This window comes from Mustela erminea, chromosome 3 (assembly GCF_009829155.1).
Source record: "Mustela erminea isolate mMusErm1 chromosome 3, mMusErm1.Pri, whole genome shotgun sequence".
NCBI lineage: Eukaryota > Metazoa > Chordata > Mammalia > Carnivora > Mustelidae > Mustela > Mustela erminea.
The window spans coordinates 64,770,918-64,784,977 of NC_045616.1; the positions used below are offsets into that span (position 1 = coordinate 64,770,918).

The following is a 14,060-nucleotide window of genomic DNA, read 5'->3' on the forward strand; positions in this document are numbered from 1 at the left end:
ACAGTTCTTACCTCACCTTTCCAAAGACTATGATTTGGGGAGAAGATGGAGAAATTATTTATAGACATTTAAATTTTGTTTGCAGGCAAAATTAAGCCCTGAAAATAAGTTCCCTATGACCAGATTCCCTGTCATTTGAAAATACAGACTTTTTTTTTTTTTTGATTGCTAACATCCCTAGATGTTCCTTTTTTTTTTTTTTTTTTTTGAGGAAATACATGCAGAAACCTATGTTAGTCTAAATACCGATTATACACGAGTTTAGGTGAGCTTCACTACAAATCAGAAACCAAACAATGTCTTGAAAAAGGCTAAGAATATGGCGAACACAGCTTTTATTCCATCCGCTCAACATGTTAGTTAACAGACCTTTTGACTCTGCCAGAAATCTGCAGAAACCTTTCTGAATGGAGGAGCTTCTAGAATCTAATGACTCTGAGAAAATGAGTTATTCTTGTTATCAATTGGGGACAGTTGCCATTCATGCTAACAGAAGAAAGCAGATCTATTGCAGGGCATGAAATTAAATTTTCCAGGTAGCCGCAAGTAATTGATACCGTGGGGTGACCTTTGCCCACGGCAGCCAATTTCAATCTGCAGAGAACAGCAATAGGGCCAACTACCCTGTCTGACCCCGACAAGCTGAGCTTGAAAAACAAGACATTCGAGTAACTTCAATTTCTCTCTCATAAATGCTCCCCATTTTTGTTACCTTTGTTCTCTGAACTTTTGTTCTAATTTGTATTTCCAGATGGTCTTATACATTTGCCATGAAATTATTAACTCAACCACCTAAGACACTAAGTGAGAATCAGATTTATCAACTTACTCTGTGGTTCAGAGTTTTAGGGGTTTTGTTTGTTTCTTTCCTTGCTTTTGGGTTTTTGTGGAGTTTTTTGGGGGGTGTTTTTGTTTGTTTGTTTGTTTTGCAACATAACAATTTTTCCAGGTCTTCAGATCCTATCTTTAAAAATTTATCATCAGAAAGTTTTTTGGAAAATAGAAAAATGGAAACCTAGGTAAACACATCACATCTTTTTTCCTATGGAACACTCACTTACATATTCAAAGTTAATTGGTTTCTTTTGCATTGTAACAGAGAATCTATCACTGAAAATGAGTTTTGGGGTGAGTACTAAATTTATTTGAAGATGAAGTCTGAAGAGAAAAAGCAACCAACAGAAAAGAAAGTATGTGCTTGTCTTTGGGAATTGTTTTAAAACTAAATTGGAAATTCATTCTATAACCTATTGCTAATCTTGAAATTTTTAACATGGAGTAATCCAATAGCTAACAAATTAGGATTATTTGGTTCAAAGCTCCAGACCATTTTAAAACCCTTAGGTTAGGAAAATGGACTGAAAGCCCTAATGTAGCAATTTAGGGCATAAATTATGTAAGTGCAAAAAGCAAACCAGAAGATCACAGCAACTTGAGCCAATTTAGATTTTAATCAGATTTTTCATTCCAACCTTAATTAAAGTGTTTGACTTAGAAAAATGGCTATTAGAAAAACTGACTGCCAGGAAAGCAAAAGAGAAAAATTAATTGGAAAAAAATGTGCCCTGACTGCTCTGAAGATTCATAGCATATATTAGAAAGGGTGCAGAAGAATGCTTTAATGAACTATTCTAATGTACAGTAGTATTTCTCTCTAGACATACAGAAAAATGTGTGTTGTTTTTCTCCTTCCATGCTGACATAAGTAAAAATAATAGAAAATTCCTTTTTAAAAAATTTACACTCTAATGATACCCCCAAACTAATAGGTTAAAGCTTATCATTAACTTCCTCTGCCTGGTTTGGTCAGGCTACATTCTGTAGCAATGGATCAATCAACTAATATTTGTTGGGTCTTTACTGGCCCAGGTTCTAGGAGGATTCTTAAAGAAGTACTAAACATGGTTCCTGCTTTTGGAAATCTTGCAGTCTTACTGAAGAAAGAGATGGGGAAAGCTTAGCACACTCAGATCTCAAGCCTGAAAAACTGGATGGCACATTTCTGATGCTTATAAAAGCTGAGATATGTGGGAATCTGTCTAGTTACAGCAACTCCACTCCACTGGTACCTGTGAAGGTGGGAAGGAAGGATGGACAGAATCTGGGTAGGTACAGAGATGTTCCAAGTTACTCTAACGCAGGGAGCAGTTATTTTTTGTTTTTCGTTTTTTGAGGGGACCATGGAGAAAGCACATATGCAAGCAGGGGATGGGCAGAAGGAGAGAGAATGTTAAGCAGGCCTCGTGCTCACCACAGAGCCTGACCCAGGCTCCATTTCACTACCCTGAGATAATGACCTGAGCTGAAACCAAGAGTCTAAACTGACGGAGCCACCCAGGTGCCTATTTATTTATTTATTTTCAGAATGGAGAGTTTGTATAGCAGAATGGAGGTACAGGAGTTCAGCTGACTTGGACCCTGAATACCAGACAAAGGCATGTATATCAGATAGGATATATCTCACATTCATTAGGTGCCATTACTGTCTGTCTAGGCTTTGAGCATTTATATTATTTCTATTATAATATCCCTTTTCTATAGGTGCTAGAGATCTAGGGAGAAGAGGATGCAACTTCTAGGAAGAACAGTCTGGTGGTTTATGAAGACTGAATTGTCAGGAGATTGGCCACAGGGAAGCTAAGAGGTCACTGTCCTGCCCAGGGAAGAGGTGGGCCTACCTGGGCTGAGACGGATAAAAAAATGATGAATGCGAAAAGGAGAATGTGAACCACCGTCACTCAGCAAAATTTTTTTAACACTTTCTATGGGCCATCCTGGAGGTAAAAAATCAGTAACAGTTGGTGGGGGAGGGGGAAGCTCGTGGTCATGTTGGGTCCAACCAGCAAGACCACACTGCCAGTACTCTAGGAAGCACAGTTGCAGGCTCTATTACACCTGGCTGGAGATGGCAGAGAGTGGCATGGCAGGTGTGTGTAGAAGTGTCAAGAAAGGCTTAACCTGGAAGATGACGTTTAGGTGGGCTGGGAAGGAAAAGCCAGATTTTGCCAGGTAGAGAAGAAAGAAAATACAAAAGCAGAGGATCAAAATTAATTGGGAAGATAGCAAGCATTAAAGACAGAAATTTTATTTTATTTTATTTTAAAGTTTTCACTAATTTATTTGACAGAGAGAGGGGGAACACTAGCAGGGGGAGAAGGAAAGGGAGAAGCAGGCTTCCTGCTAAGCATAGAGCCCGAAGTGGGGCTCAATCCCAGGATCCTGGGATCATGACCTGAGCTGAAGGCAGACGCTTAATGACTCAGCCACTCAGGCGCCCCCAGAAATTTTTAAAATTGAATAAAAGAGGTGCCACCATCTTCTTTAGTCTTATGCATCCTGTCCCTGGGACTCTCTGAACTAAAAAATTTTAAAAATTAAAAAAAAATAAATAAAGGAGGAAGAAGGGATCCCATACTCTGGCAAACCCCCACACACTTAGAAATAAAGAGGCCAACTACTTCAACCTGTGGGGCAAGGCTTCAGTGTTCATGCCCCATTGTGAAGGAAGAACAATTACGGGAAGCAAGGCAAGAATGGCAGCCAAGGCGAAGGCATGCATTTCTGCAAAGATTGCTGTATCACAATAAGCCACGAAGTGACAAGGCCAGCGGCTGGATGGGGGCAGGATGTCTCCAGACAAGCTGTATGAAAAACTATATCTCAGAACAATACATCAGAGGGAGAAATAAGAGAGAAAGTCCCCTTCCTGCCCCCCTCCTGCCTCCTCTTTCCTGTTTATCAAACACATGGGAGTTCTCTTCCTATATTTCTGGGTTGGGTCATCTGGCCTCTTTTGGCAACAGACCTCTTTTAAGGAAGCAGATCTGGTAACCTATGGTATGGCATTTTATGGGATTAGAAGTGGAGGAAAAGCTGAAGACCACATGGAAGCAGGCATGAGATCCAACATGAAGTCTTTTGTTTCGACTGCCAGTCCAGGGGCCAAGGGTCCAGGGGACAGGTGAGGCCAGGAGAATCTGACGAGGCCAGGAGGATGTGTGCTATACGAGACACCTTATTACCACACATATATCTCATAGTTATTGTGATCAGTCCTTCCCTTGTGCCAAGAAATTTCCACTGCTTTTTTGATTTCTCCTTTCTGTCTCCTCGATGTGCCCAATTATTTAGCTCTTTTACAAGGGCAACTTGAAACAAGGAAAAGCAAAACCCATGTCAGTTAATGCTGTCATTTGGAAGCTCACTGACAAAACTGGTTAAGCAAGATAAAGATGAATAAGGACAAATAGCATTAAATAAAAGGATGGGAGAGAAGTAGGTTCCAGATCATATTTTCTTAAGCTTAGTTTTCAGCAAAATCTTATCTCATTTTTAAATGTGGGGCAGTGGAGGACTGTGTCCATTTCTTTGAAACTTGATCCTCTTCTCAGGAGAAAAGCAAGGACAGGGGGTGAACCTGACCAGGAAGGAGAGGCACACAGGTACTCTGACATGCAAACATTTGCAGTCAATGCTACTGAGAAACACGGATAAGGCTGCCATGAGACATGCAGAGCTGGAATATTAACAACTACTTCCTTCACAGCTTGGTCTGACATATTCATAAACTTGTTAACTATTTTAGGACAAACCCTTTAAAACAAAAAAATTGGACAACAAAAAAACAATGCTTTGAGTCCATAGACATCAATGGTTTATCTGGCAACCAGCCCATGGCAACGATCACAAGCCTTCTCTGGAAGGTTGCTCTTAAACTTGAAAATGATGACATTACCACCAATTGAGTGGAAGCCTCATGTCCATCTGAACTGTGGCTCTGCTGGTTCCCTCCTAATTAACCTCTGTCCCGCTGACTCTCTAATTCAGCAGAGGCCTGCGGACGCTCCTCTTTTAAGTTGACTCAAGCTGTCTGCTCATTCAAGCTAAATCCTTACAGTGCTTTGCAAAGAATGAAAAGGAAAAGATTAGCTGTACCTGAAGCTACAAATGGGAAGGCTAAGTGGATGGAAGAAGAGGAGCCATTATTTTTCCCTTTTGTTTGTGTGAGCCCCCTGTTTTTGAAGCTGTCCAATACAACTAATTAGAAGAGAGAATTCTGAATACACCATCTTGCCACAGAGTTAAACAACCCATATAATTACTCTTTTTGTCTAAAATTTGGTATCATGTGAAATTTTACCTGAAATTTTAAAAAGATGTGTTACATCCTTTTTTCAAAATTCAGTCATTTTCATACCACCTTAACAATTTTTGCTTTATCTCCAAAACCACTTTTAAATTTACTTACTTGGAAGAAAGTATATAGCTCTTCAGCCTTATCTGAGCAGTAATATGGTAAAATTTCAATTTTGATATGCTCTGTATGTATGTGCATTTGTGCCTGTATCCTTTTTAAAATGTGTAATCTCATCTCATCCAAATTTTCTAGGGCCTTGCAGAATAACAAAGTATGGAGTGGCACTCTTTAATTAAAGCACTGAAACAACAAAATGGAACAGAAAAACAGAATCAGGAAACCTCTCCATTCCTAGAACCGCGTGGGAGTCTGAACTGATGCGCTTGTTTGTGAAAGGGAAACACAGCAGTATCTGCTACCTGACCTGAATCTTTAATCTATCTGTACACTAAGAAATACTCTCTCTAAAAAATCTATATCTATATTTCTACATCTTGTTCATCTTTCTAGTTTTTTTCTAGTAAATCTATAAATAACCAACTAAAAAATGTTAGTCGTATACTATATAAAATCATCCCATGTTCGACAATTCGTTAAAAAATGGCTTGTGAATTCAGTTGGTTAATTGGGGAGGTTGTGGGGAGCTCTTTGACATGTGGGTTGCTATCATGGAGTCTCCAGCCTTATGACTTCTTGATTCCTGGAAATGCAGTCACTGAACATGGCACACTAGGCAGATCAGTTATGTCAATCCATCAGAATCATCTGATGGACCCATTGCAGAGCCTGCCCTCAGACCTCCTGTCACTTTTTTTCTACAAGGAATCTGGCCCCAGGTCACCCTCCTTAGAGAGAGTCATAGAGAAAAGCCGATGTAGACAGACTCTTCAATTCCAGCGCCTTCATGAAAATAAAGTATGGTTTAGATTGAAAGCAGGAAAACAGAAGGAGTTCCACTTTCAGAAGAGTGGTATGAGAAGCTCCACTAAATCATTCCCCAGCAACCGTAACTAGTGAAAACTATTTTTAAAAGCAATCATGTAGTCTCTGGAAATCATCCTAAGGGCAAACATCAATTAAAAAACATTAATTCAAAAAACTCTACTAAATCTTAGAACAGTAATATTCTGTGGCCCTTAAGGTATGGCCACAAGCCATGCTCTCTCTCCTCCTCCTTTCTAGCAGCTCAGAGAGCTGGAAGCTCCACTCTGCACAAGTGTGGCCAAGAAGAAGAGGGTCCCTCTTCCCTTTTCTCCCAGTCGAGAGATACAGTATCTCATTGAGAGAGAATGGCCAGCAGCATCTCTCAATGACTTGCAGAGAATAAGTTCCTGGCAAGTGAGGACAAGATGTTGCCTCTTCCTTCCCCCAAACCTCTATTCATAAAGGAGAGGTTCTCCATCAGGCACATCAGTGCAAGAATAGTGAAGCTCTGATCACCCTTGCTGATCTCAGCTTGCTCTTATGCTGGGAGAAACACACTGAGACAGACCAAAGGCCCCTGTCTAGCACCTGCTCATAAGGCATGGCTGTCACCCTTGTCCCACCTCTGGAGCAGTGGCTCAGAGATTTCGCCAAGAAGTAAGGTGGGTCCCAAGAACAGAGAGCTCTGAAGCTCATGCCAAAGGAACTGACTTTATTTGAAACAGTGCTGGCAAGTTCAAGACTAAGGATTCTCTCAAAAACATCAGAGATATTGGTGGCAAACAATGAAGAGGCAGCTGGTAGCTCTCTGAGAACAAAAAACCAAAACTATAGGGCAGGTAGTTTATGAGAGACAACAAAGGAAAGAGGTAAGGAAAGCCCTTTCTGGGGTCGGAACACCCCTCAAAGACTGCTCCTGCAAAAGGTGCTGGATTGAATAGGATCAGACTGAGAAGCCATTCATACACCAGGCACTGTCAAAAACAGTACTGCATTCAGCCAGCAGTTAGGGGAAACTATCAGTTTGGTGGGATACCAAGTGAGACAGACACCTTAACAGAAAAACCAAGAATAAAAGCAGTCAAAGGGGGCTGAAACCACTGTCATCCCAGGGTAATGGCATGGGCGTGACCAAAGGCTCCACCTTCTGAGAAGCAGTACCATAAGATCATACTACCAGAGAAACAGATTTCACCAAAATGAGCCAGCCCAATCAACAAGTAAATCCCATCAAAAACAATCCACAGACCAGGGAAGGAGATCAGTATCCCAAGTTGCACAATATATTATCTAAAAATGTCCAGTTTTCAACAAAAAACCATGAGACATGAAGCAAATAAGAAAGTATGACTAATACACAAAGAGCAAGGCAAGAAACAGGAGCTGTCAGGGGACACACATACTGGATTTAACAAAGACTTCAAAATAAAAAAGGAAACTGTTCTTTAAATCATAAAGGAAGGTATGAGGACAATGTTTCATCAACAGACAGTGTTAATAAATATTTTTGAATTAATTTGCAACTGAACTTTCTCATTTTTCTCCATTTATTTATTTACTCATTTACATCAGTGAGAACTCAGATTTTTATTTCGTAACTTGGGTTATAATCCAATACTCCTTCACTTTGTTGCTTCACTTTTTCCAGTTTTGTCCACTGGGAGCTCTCTGGGTTGGCTCCTTTGCTATACCCCACAAAAGCAGGATTTGGTGGGTTTTGGTGTTTTGTTTTAGCACTTCTCTACTTTCTGGCACTAAGCAATGCTCCAGAATCTTCAGATATTTCCTGTCCAGTCCTTGAATTTTCCCAAGGAATTCTGATTCTTTTTATAGGAAAATGGTGCCATAAACCATGACCTGAAATCTAGGTTTCTTCTCTGAGTAATGAAGATGTTCTAAATTTAACTGTGGTGATGGTTACATAACTTTGTGAATATACTAAAGAACACTGAACTGTACTCTTTAAATGGGTGAATTGTATGATATGCAAATCTCAATAAAGTTCTCATTAAAGGGAAGAAGAAGCAAAATTAGTCGGGGGGGGCTACTCTATTTTACAGAGCAAAGAAAAACCATATAGACAAAAACGGTAAATAATAAATCCCTTGCAACTAGAATCAAGTGTGTGGCCTAAGGGTGACAGTCACGAAGGAATACATTTGGAATATCAACTACACATCAGGAATTACTGCCTGCAAGTAAGAAAGTCTCAAAAATTTCCGAGCACTTTTTAAAAAAAGTTCGACCATCCCAAATCACTTGTATTACCCTTTCTTAGGACCTCGGGGAGTATTACAAGCGGTATTGTCTAATTAGAGCTCCAAAACAACAGGATACAAAGAATAAGATAAAAAACTCCTATATTCCTGGAAATACTTGGGAGTGTAACTAGTTTGTCTTTAATGGAAAACACTGCAGCAGTTTCAAGGTGCATTCATGAACCTTGAATGCACGCTGCCTGGTAAGGGGCTCCCCCCACCATACTCAACCTGGGGCCATCCTGTGCCTCTAAAGCTGTCAGGGAACAGCTGGTGTGAGTGCTGCTTGTTTCCTGAACGCACTCAGGAGCCCAAGTCTCCCTTAGTCTGTGTGAGGGAGACTATTTGGTGATATAGAAAAGGGTGGGAGAAAGAAAAGGAGATGAGAATTCAGATCCAAGCATTTGTTCAGCCGCCTCTGGTGTTTATTATTACAGCTCCCAGAGAGATGCTCTGTTGACCTCCTTTCCTGTCCTCACTTTATAACTTGTTCAAGAGCCAATGCATACTTTTTACTGTAAGCACATATGTGTAGACAAAAGCACAAATACATGTAAAGAGTTGGAAGAGGACATACACATGCACATATGTGGTGAGAGACTGTGATGAAATGGGTGAGTGCCTCTCTAGAGTGAGACTTAGTGGGTCCAAATTCTGGCTCTGCCATGTACCAGCCTAGGACCATCAGTATGGTCCCTCTCTCTGTGCCTTAGTTTCCTCATCTATAAAGTGGGGGAGAAAATAATAGCTACTACTGAGATCATTATAACTATTAGATGAGATACTGAGTAGAGTGTTTGGCATGTAGCAAGAAACATAATGTTAGCTACTAATATTATAAAGACAAGTATACACAAAAGTATTATTCCTTGCAATTTGGGTTCTATTTCTCCATTTAAAATTTTAAATACAAATAAAAACTCCACGTAGTCATACAGAATGACAGAATTCATGTAACTAACGTTCTGTTTCTTTGACTTTACAACCACTATGCTTCTGTTGTTTGTTTCAAATCTACAAGCATGTGTGGTGCACAGGGATAGGTTGGAGATAAAAATTGTGCTCTGAAGGCTGTTGAAAGATTTTGAAACATAAGGGGCTTGTTCTCGAAACACATGTAGCTGAGTGTGATTGTGTAGGAGAATGACTATATAACTGGGAAAATTGGACTTTAGTTCCATGTAAAATGCAATGATTAGTAAAGGATAGATAATAAAACTCTCCATGTGCTAAAGCTTACATGTATATTGTTAAAAATCAAGAGTAACGGCTCAATAATTGTTCAGTGGCTAGACCAACAAAAAGATATTTTGGGGGGACAAGTATTTTATAACTAATGTTGTTTAAAATTGTTAGTATATGTTAATAATAAAAAGCAAATTGACTTATAGTCAGTTTTGCTATTGCTACTAAATTACTTCAGACAATGCCCCCACCCCCTTATTGCTTGCACTCAGGATGACCACTCTGTCCCCCATCCTTGGTTCACCACTGCCACCAAGAAATTAGAAAAGTTCTAGTTCCATATCCTTATAAACATTTGGTATCATCAATCTTTTTCTTTTTTTAAAGATTTTGTTTATTTGACAGACTGAGATCATAGGTAGGCAGAGAGGCAGGTGGGGGAGGTGGGTGGGGGGTGGAAGCAAGCTCCCCGCTGAGCCGAGAGCCCAATGCAGGGCTCCTGGGGATCATGACCTGAGCCACCAGGGGCCCCTGGTATCATCAATCTTTAAAAATTTTAGACAGTCTAGGGCGCCTGGGTGGCTCAGTCGGTTAAGTGTCTGCCTTCAGCTCAGGTCATGGTCTCAGGGTCCTGGGACTGACCTCTGCATCAGGCTCCCTGCTCAGGGGAGAGTCCGCTTCTCCCTCTCCCTCTGCTCCTCTGTGTGTCTCAAATAAATAAATAAAATCTTACTTAAAAAATAAAAATTTTAGGCAATCTAGTGGGTATGCAGTAACTAATCTGTGGCTTTAATTTTAATTTCCCTGGGATTAATGACACTGAACACTTTTTCATGTACTTTTGGCCATGCATGTTTATTCCTTTGAGAATTGTGTTGAGTTTTTATTGGAGCTCTTTAGCTTTTCATTCTTGGCTTGTAAGAGTTCTTTATATACCCTGAGTTCAAGTCCTTTGTCATATATATATTTTACAAATATTGTTTCCCAGATTGTGGCTTCCCTATTCACTTTCTTAATGTTATCTCTAAACAGTAAGTGTTATCTAGTAATTTCCCCTCTTTCAGGAACCTCTTACACTGTTAGTGGGAATGCAAGCTGGTATAGCCACTCTGGAAAGCAGTATGGAGAGTCCTCAAGAAGTTAAAAATAGAGCTACTCTACGATCCAGCAATTGTACTGCTAGAGATTTACCCCAAAGATACAGATGTAGTAATCTTAAGGGGCATGTGCACCCCAATGTTTATAGGAGCAACAGCCAAACTACGGAAAGAGCTGAGATGTCCATCGACAGAGGAATGGATAAAGAAGTGAGGTACACACCCACACATACACACACACACACCATGGAATATCACTTGGCCATCAGAAAAGATGAATACTTACCATTTACCTTAGTGTGGATGGAAGTGGAAAGTATCATGCAGAGCAAAATAACTCAGTCAGAAAAAAACAATTATCATATCATTTCACTCACATGTGGAATACCAGAAACAGCACAGAGCATCATAAGAGAAGGGAGGGGAAACTGAACAGAAAATAATCAGAGAAGGAGACAAACAATGAGAGATTCTTAACTCCAGGAAACAAAATGAGGGTTGCTGGAGGGGAGGTGGGGAAGATGAAATAATTAGATGATAGGCATTAAGGAGGGCACACGAGGGCACTCAATGTGATGAGCACTCGGTGTTACCTGCAACTGATGAATTATTGACCTCTACATCTGAAATTAATGATAGACTTTATGTTGGCTAATTGAATTTAAATTAAAAAAATTTCTCCCCTTTTATCTGTATTTGGGATCTACTTAATTCTTTTTTTGTCATTCCTTCTAGAGTCTGTCAATATTAGGAATACTCTTAAAGAAACAACTGAGCTTGGTCAACCTCTATTTCTCATTTGTGAGTGTAAGAGTATACATTTTCTTTTACTAGTGCTAGTATTTTATTCATTCCTGTATCTTTATTTTCTCCTTCCTTGAGTGTTCTATTACCATTTTTGCCACTTGTAGTTAAACCCTTAGCTAAGTTTTTCTTTCAACCATTCTTATTTTCTGATAAATATACTTAAAGCTATATATACCTAAGACCTGCTTTATGTGTGTCTCCTTAAACTCTTAGAAAGAAGCAGCGTGATTAGAAGGCAGTTTTTTAAATATGGAAATTCACCAGATTGGGGGATTTGAAAAGTGAGGGAGAGAAGAATAAATGTCCTTTCATTACCTGCTCTTCCTAGTCAGGTTTTTGCTACCCTTATATTATTGGGAGAGTGGTGGCCTGAGTGATGGGCTTATTTCTATGGTCCTGGGGCAGGTAGAGAATTATCCTGAGACCACGTAGGAAAGCAACACTTAGTTTCATCAACCTATCCTCTCCCAACTGCCCCCTGAATGCCCTGTGTCTTGCCTGTAGCCAACACAAGCCACCCCCACAATGCTCCATTCCCAACACACACACACACACACACACAGTTCAGTCTCCCAAGGGTTTCTCACTTTTTTCCTTTTAGTTCAAGAAATCCCTATTTTCTTCTTACTCTAGTAGTTTCTTTATGGTCAATGCTACAGAGTAAAACCAGCAGGCTGTGCTAACCTACCACCTTGGCAGGAGTCAGAAATGCTCTTCATCCTCAACATTTTCTTAGCTATTCTTCACTCTTTAAGCCTGTAGATTACCTTAAAAATAACTTTTTCAGTTTCTTCCTGAAAACCTCTCTGGGATTTTAATCATAATTCTCTTACAACTGTAAGTGAGTTTGTGAAGAACTAACATGCTTATATTAGGCAATATTGCTATTCAGTCATCTAGTGTGTGACTTGGGATATTCAAATATTGTTTTATGTCTCTCAAAAAATTTTATTTTATTCATATAGGTTCACACCTTTCTTGTTAAAGTTTTCTAACCATTTTAGGTCTTTTACTATTAGTGTGAGTGGGATTATTTTTCCATCTTACTTTGTAACTTGCTATTGCTGACCTACAGAAAAGTATACTGATATTTGTAGACATATTAGCAATTTGATGACTCTACTGTTTTTCCTAAAAAATTCTAATAATTAGGAAGAAATTAGTTTTAAAATATTACCTCAAAAATAAAAATTATCACACTTTCTTTTCATAGTAAGGAGAATGAAAGCTCATATTTTTATTTATTTGGGGGTTTATAGTTTCTCTGAGAATACATAGATCATTTATATTTAATATTTTTCTCATAATAAAAGTAACATATGGTAGAAACTCTAGAGGAAAGTTTAAAAGTTTAATTGGATCAAAAGGCAGCAGAGTATTCAGCAATATCCCATGTTTATATAAAAATATAAACACACACATACACACACACCCCTCCATATACTGGCCTATGTCTAGATAGTGTTCATAATTAAATTTCAGACGTGACTAGACATGTCCAGTAGCCTAGTAAACAGCAGGCAACCAAAACAAATGAGTGCTTTTACAGTCATTTGTGAACACACACAGAACAGAGAAAAATCTGAGTCACCCGACAAAGATGATCCCACCTGAGGTCAGTTGAGACAACACCGCACCTTCTTACTTCAGCTCATGCAGTGATGACCAGAGAATGGAGAAGTAAGGGACAGTACAGTATAGTGCAGAAAGCATAGGCCCTGGGGTCAGTTGAGCAGGCTTTAAAATCCCAACTCTGGTTACTTAGTGGAGTGGCTCAGGCAAGTCACTTAAATACTTCTGAATTTCTTTTTCTCTTCTATATAATCAGGAAAATAGAATCTACCAGAGGAGGGAGCTGTTTTCAGAATTTAAGATTATAATCTACTTGGAGTGTGTGGGGTGGGTGTGGGTATGGGTGTATGTTTATTTTCCTTAGGAGCAATGGTTCAGTATTTGCTAACTAAGTTCACTGAAAACTTTAAAGACAATGTAACTACTGAGAATAAAAAGAATCAACTATCTTTAAATGTTATATTGTTTTATTTGCTTGATTTGGGCTTTAGAAAAATGGCATCATATTGTATGGAATCCTATAAAACCTGGATTTTTTTCCTTTTTCACTAAATATGATTTGTGAGCGTCTGCATTAGATATATACTAGTTCTAATTCATTTATTCTCACTGCTGTATAATACTCCACTATTTTTTATATTTTATACTTTTAAAAAAATTTAATGTGTGTGTGTGTGTGTGTGTTCCAAAATTCATTGTTTATGCACCACACCAAGTGCTTCATGCAATACGTGTCCTCCTTAATACCCACCACCAGGCTCACCCAACCCCCCACACCTCTCTTCTCCAAAGCCCTCAGTTTGTTTCTCAGAGTCCGCAGTCTCCTATGGTTTGTCTCCCACTCTGATTTCCCCCAACTCACTTCTCCTCTTCTTCTCCCAATGTCCTCCATGTTATTCCTTATGTTCCACAAGTAAGTGAAACCATATGATACTTGACTTTCTCTGCTTGACTTAATTCACTCAGCATAATCTCTTCCAGTCCCATCCATGTTGCTATAAAAGTTGGGTATTCATCCTTTCTGAGGGAGGCATAATACTCCATTGTATATATGGATCACATCATCTTTATCCATTCATA

General features: G+C 39.3%; 1 long non-coding RNA gene across 4 annotated transcripts in view; it reads right to left on the reverse strand.

Moving 5' to 3' along the window:
* LOC116586249 overlaps positions 1-13,208 on the reverse strand; it is a 365,761-nt gene extending 352,553 nt beyond the window's left edge. For all 4 annotated transcript variants that reach the window (XR_004283950.1, XR_004283952.1, XR_004283951.1 and 1 more), the window contains exon 1: positions 13,019-13,208. This is a non-coding gene — a long non-coding RNA (uncharacterized LOC116586249). The remainder of the gene's footprint in view (positions 1-13,018) is intronic.
* Positions 13,209-14,060: the final 852 nt, after the last annotated feature.